General features: G+C 44.6%; 1 protein-coding gene and 1 non-coding gene across 3 annotated transcripts in view; both read right to left on the minus strand.

The window, feature by feature from the left end:
- IARS1 (isoleucyl-tRNA synthetase 1) overlaps positions 1–2,244 on the minus strand; it is a 77,382-nt gene extending 75,138 nt beyond the window's left edge. The window contains exon 1 of one of the 2 annotated variants that reach the window (XM_039475290.2): positions 2,157–2,244. The gene's annotated coding sequence lies outside the window, so the exon portion shown is untranslated. Of the gene's footprint in view, positions 1–2,138 lie in introns of both variants that reach the window. The other variant, XM_039475289.2, reaches the window with a different exon arrangement.
- Positions 1,022–1,154, minus strand: LOC120366506 (small nucleolar RNA SNORA84). The gene has a single exon (XR_005581157.1). It is a non-coding gene; the product is annotated as a small nucleolar RNA SNORA84 (small nucleolar RNA).
- Positions 2,245–6,284: the final 4,040 nt, after the last annotated feature.

Here is a 6,284-nt window from a genome sequence, read left to right on the forward strand (position 1 = left end):
TTCATCACTTCAAAGACCTTTATCGCTTCTTCTAGGCTGGTCCTACAATGGCCCACATCTATGGGAGCTTTTTTCTCTCTCTTTTTTTTTTTTTTAGACAGAGTCTTGCTCTGTTACCCAGGCTGGAGTACAGTGGTGCAATTTCGGCTCACTGCAACCGCTGCCTCCTGGGTTCAAGCAATTTTCCTGCCTCAGCTTCCTGCCTCAGATTACAGGTGCACACCACCATGCCCAGCTAATTTTTGTATTATTTTAGTAGAAACAGGGTTTCACCATGTTGGCCAGGCTGGCCTGGAACTCCTGACCTCGTGATCCGCTTGCCTCAGTCTCCCAAAGGGCTGGGATTATGGGTGTGAGCCACCACACCCAGCCTATGGGAGCTTATTACAGATGGAGACTTCCCAGCTTCACCTCGCATCTAGTAGTCAGAACCTGCATTTTAAGAAGATCCCTAGGGAATGAAAATTCACATCAAAGTCTGAACATCACCACTCTTGCACTGTTCTGACAATTATTCAGGAATGTCTATCTGAATTTTTGTTTTTTTAGAAAATGAGATTTAAGCTTTCTGGGAAGAGGGCCATAACTTTTTTTTTTCCCCAGACAGTGTCTCACTCTGTCACCCAGGCAGGAGTGCAATGGTACAATCATGGCTCACTGCAGCCTTGACCTCCCTGGGCTTGGGTGATCCTCCCAGCTTAGTCTCCCAAGTAGCTAAGACTTCAGGTGTGCACCACCACACTCAGTTTTTTGTGTCTGTTTGTTTGTTTTGTTTTCTTTGTAGAGACAGGGTTTTGCCATGTTGCCCAGCTGGTCTTCAGTTCCTGGGCTTAATTGATCCTCTTGCCTCGGCCTCCCAATGTGCTGGGGTTACGGGCATGAGCCACTGTGCGTCGTAAGCTCATTCAGTTTTTACAGTGTTTTTTAGGGAATCTCTGCTTTCCCCCCAAAATTAAAAATCACTGCACTATTACGCTAAGCATAAAGACTCAGTATAACAGCATTGACTATTCAGGAAGAACCATGTTCCAGTGACCGGGCTATGGCGGCTGCTGAGGAGAAGCAGCCTCCATGCATAAATCACAGGATTGCTATGGCCCATCGTATCCACTGGAGAGCTGCACATACACAACAGCATCCAGCAACCACAGGGCAGGGGACAAGGTAGGTTAACCTTGCCAGGTTGTGCAGAGGGATGCCATACCCTTTGTTTCCTTCTCACAATCCAGGCCCTTCATTCTTCCTTGTTCCACAACTTCTTCACCTCAACTTCCTGTTCAGCAATTTCGAGACCACTCTCCTTGACATTCACTTCAAAATTATTCACCTTCTCATAGTATTTCGCCTCAATATATTTTGGAAACGCACAATAAAATCATTGTTTTGTTTAAACTTTCATAATCTTTCTTTCCACAGTTGCTTTCCTTTTTAACTCTACCGTATGAGCGGTTCCAATATTCTTCCCATTACCTAGGCAATGCATTTGAGTCACCCTGACACTACTCGGAAGACAGACACATCCGATTAATCATCAAGTCATATGGATTCTACCTAGAAGTCTATTTCTTTTCCATTCTGCTCTAAATGCATTTCTGTTTCCCCTTTTTATTCTCAGGTCTTCATAATTATGTCAAATGTAACCTCAAGGTGGGACCATTTCAAACCTTTCCTCAATTTAGTTATATCCTATGAACATATGCTCCACAGGTACACTCACGCAAATGTACAAAATACGGACGCAGTGACATTCACCGAATAATTGTTTCTACAGGCAAATAACTGAAAACAATTTAAATATTCATGGTGTCAAGTAAATTACGGTACATCAATAATCATGCAGCCGTTAAAGGCAATAAACTAAGACACACAAAAAGACGTATTACCTATACATAAAGTCACAGCTGTACCAATTTATACTATGTATAATGTATCCTTTTCAAAAGATTTTACTCATTTCAAACACCACCTCATTAAAAAAAGGCGACCATAAACTCAGTAAGGCTGGAAATGAACGAAAGGAAAGCCCTGAAGAAACACGTTCTTTTAAAAATTAAATCGTGTGCTACTGTTTTGGGGTTGTAACGCGTGCGTGCCCCTTGCCTTTGAGGGCCGGATATTGCAGGGAAGAACAGGCGTACCTGAGGGTCCCCGCGTACCTGGATAGCCGCGCGGGACACCAAGTCTAGCAGCAATTCCGCCGGCAAGAGAGCTATGAGCCGGCGCGCTGAGGTGATGCAACGCGCTGACAACGCGAGATCGAGGGAAGAAGGCTGGCTCCGCACCGGCCAATCAGTAAGCGCTGCCTGACACCTACCAACAAGCCAGGCGGCTATTCGTTGCGCCGGACCTGACTACGCCCTGTCGTCAGGATGGTGCGACACTTGTACTTGCCGGTTTTGCGGCTCCGCATGGAATACGAACCCGTGCTGAGCGCTTCGCTGGGTTGCTGTGTTCGTGCTGCTGGTATCCGTTCCAGTAGTGTAGGCCGAGGTCGCACTCGGGTTGTGGGCACCTCTGAGTAGGTGAAGGCCCACTGGGAAGCAGCAGCGAGGTCGGGCTCCTGTTTTTTTGTTTTTTCTTTTTTTTTTGAGACGCAGTTTCGCTCTCGTTACCCAGACTGGAGTTCCATGGCGCGATCTCGGCTCACCGCAACCTCCCGCCTCCTGGGTTCAGGCAGTTCTGCCTCAGCCTCCTGAGTAGCTGGGGTTACAGGCACGCGCCACCATGCCCAGTTAATTTTTTTGTATTTTTAGTAGAGACGGAGTTTCACCATGTTGACCAGGATGGTCTCAATCTCTTGACCTCGTGATCCACCCGCCTCGGCCTCCCAAAGTGCTGGGATTACAGGCTTGAGCCACCGCGCCTGGCCCTCAAGTTCTTATCTTGTTTACATTTGTCAGTATTTATCTGACTGGACTCTTCTTACCTAAAATTCATATCGACAAACAGCAACTTCCGGAGAGGTGACTTCAATAACTATACTTTTGGGCCCTGAGGTGGTGACCCCAAAGTCGCTTCTATCGTAAATGGCCATGTGAAGTGATATAACAGAAGGAAGAGGCTGACAACCAGGTTTAAAAGTTTTATTGCAGGCCAGGCGCAGTGCCTCACGCCTGTAATCCCAGCACTCTGGGAGGCCGAGGCGGGCGGCTCACCTGAGGTCGGGAGTTCAAGACCAGCCTGACCAACATGGTGAAACCCCCGTCTTTAAAAAAAAAAAAAAAAAAGAAAGAATGTTTTATTGCAATTTGCTTAAAATGTTATCTGTAATGAAAAATTGCATACTTAAACAATTTTTTTTTTTTTTTTGAGAAGGGGTTTAATTCTGTCGCCAGGCTGGAGTGCAGTGGCATGGTCTCAGCTTACTGCAGCCTCGACCTCCCCGTGGTCATGATCCTCGCACCTCATCCCCGACCAAGTAGCTGGGACTACAGGCTAGTACCACCACCCCTGGCTAATATTTGTATTTTCTCTAGTAATGGAGTCTTGATATGTTGCCTAGGCTACTCTCAAACTTGTGGACTCAAGCGAACTGCTTGCTTCAGCCTCCTTAAGTGTTGTGATTACCGACATGAGCCAGTGCGCCCGACCTGCATACTTAAGATTGCTGTGAATCTGATTGGTAGCTTACTGATCTGCTGGTTAAAATCTGGAGCCTTGCAAAGAGCCTCAGGCTTTGGCACCAGAGCTTCTAAAGGAAATTCTGGATCTTGCCAAATTGGGAGTAGTTCTGTAACTGCCTATTGTACCCATTTGAGGGATATAAAAAAATCAATCTGGCCTAGAATAGATAGAATGCAGTTTCTTAGTAAGTTTAGGAACATTTCGATAGTCTGTTCAGCATATATTCAACTTTACTTACTGTCTTGGCCCTGTGTGAAGGATTAAAGTGGTTTCTTGTCCTCCATCACAGGGGTAACTCAATGTTCTATGACTCTACTCATTTGAACATAAATTTAGTAGCTGCAGAACTAATTAACTGAAAATATTTGCAATATATTTGAAGTTTTCACATTCCTAATGTTGCCACCTTGTTGTTACCTGTCCAGAGAGCCCAGATAAGGGCCAGACAGAGGGCTCCTGGACAAATGTGAAGTAGGCTGACAAGTCTAAATATTTAAAAATTGGATTGAGAAACATTTATATTAATAGTACTGTTGGAAAGTATGGGAAGACTAAGTCTAGAAAAAAGCACTTGAAAACATTCCAGTAAAGTTAACTGTAGTCAAAATATATTACTTGGACTGAAGAGGTGAATAATTTTTTCACCTCTTCAGAATATGTAGTATCTGAAAGTGAAAAACCAAGAAATCAGAGCATAAGCATGTTTTATTGTATTTTGCTTAAAATGTTTCCTGTAATGAAAACATTGCATACTTAATTTTTTTTTTTCTTTTGAGAAGGGGACTCATTCTGTTGCTCACATTGGAGTGCAGTGGTCTGGTCGTGGCTCTCTGCAGCCTCAACACTCCCTGGGGTCAGATGATCTTTGCACCTCATCCCCGACCAACTGGCTAGAATTACAGGCTAGCACCACAATGCCCGGCTAATTTTTCTATTTTCTGTAGTAATGGAGTCTTGCTATGTTGCTAGGTTGCTCTCAAACTCATGGGCTCAAGCAATCTGCCTGCCTCAGCCTCCCTAAATGTGACTACAGGCATGAGCCAGTGCGTCTGGCCTGCATATTTATTATCGTTGCTGTGAGTCTGCGTAAATACCAGAGAAATTAAATTGTTGAAGGGAGAAACATGGAGATAAATGCTAGAGCAATTAAATTGAAGGTGGTTTTATCTGGGGAGCAGGAACTGGGGGTAGGCTAAGCTGCTTGATGTTACTTATTTGTCGGCTTGTGGAGCATGTGCTGGATTTAAATTATGGCTACACATTCTGACACTCCCGCACTGAGAAGTGAGGATGTGTGTCCCTTCCCTTGCATTCTGTTTGGGCTGTGTGTCAGTTTAAACCTGCAGAATACAGTGACATGACTGAGCCAGTTTCTGGCCCAGGTCTTAGGAGACTGACAGCATCTGCTTCCTGCCTCTGAGAACACTTGCTCCTAGACCTTTGTTGCCATGCTTTAAGGAAGCCCATGAACAGGCACTGAGTGGACCATCTTAGAAGCAGGTCCTGTAGCCTTAGCTGAACCGCCCCAATGAACAGATGAGCAGTCCCTAATGAGTCTTGACCAAATTGCATTATTTGTGAGTAAAATAAATGATTGTTACTGAGATGATTTGCTATGCAGCAATAGAAAATAAGGTATAAATGCCATCTATATCAAGAGAGGGTGGAACATGTGAATTATTTATCCTGCTGTGTAGTTGTCCCCACTCTCCTTGAAGTCTGAAGTTTTGGAAACCTAGGAATCCAGAATGACTCTTGAAGCAACTTAGTTCCTTGGACCTTTATTAAAAAAAAAAAAAAAAAAAAAAAATATATATATATATATATATATATATATATATATATACACACACTGAGCACCCACTATGTACAGGACACAGTTGTAAGCACTGGAGACATAATGGTTAACATACTAGATGAAATCCCAACAGTTAAGAGTTTATGGCTGAGCGCAGTGGCTCACACCTGTAATCCCAGCACTTTGGGAGGCCAAGGTGGGCGGATCACAAGGTCAAGAGATTGAGACCATCCTGGTCAACATGGTGAAACCTTGTCTCTACTAAAAAGATGCAAAAATTAGCTGGGCGTGGTGGTGTGTGCCTGTCGTCCCAGCTACTCAGGAGGCTGAGGCAGGAGAATTGCTTGAACCCAGGAGACGGAGATTACAGTGAGCCAAGATTGCGCAACTGCACTCCAGCCTGGTGCCTGGTGACAGAGCAAAATTCTGTCTCAAAAAAAAAAAGTTTATATTCAGCAGAGGTAAATCAATAAGTACTAATTTTAGGTACACACATCATGTCTCAATGATACTACCTTGGAACTGTCTATGTAATACTGTTTTGTTTTGTTTTGTTTTTTTTGAGACGGAGTTTCGCTTGTTACCCAGGCTGGAGTGCAATGGCGCGATCTCGGCTCACCGCAACCTCCGCCTCCTGGGTTCAGGCAATTCTCCTGCCTCAGCTTTCCTGAGTAGCTGGGATTACAGGCACGCACCACCATGCCTAGCTGATTTTTTGTATTTTTAGTAGAGACGGGGTTTCACCATGTTGACCAGGATGGTCTCGATCTCTTGACCTCATGATGCACCTGCATTGGCCTCCCCAAGTGCTGGGATTACAGGCTTGAGCCACCGTACCTGGCCTATTTTTTTTTTTTTTTAA

This window comes from Saimiri boliviensis, chromosome 2 (genome assembly GCF_048565385.1).
Source record: "Saimiri boliviensis isolate mSaiBol1 chromosome 2, mSaiBol1.pri, whole genome shotgun sequence".
Classification (NCBI taxonomy): Eukaryota; Metazoa; Chordata; class Mammalia; order Primates; family Cebidae; genus Saimiri; species Saimiri boliviensis.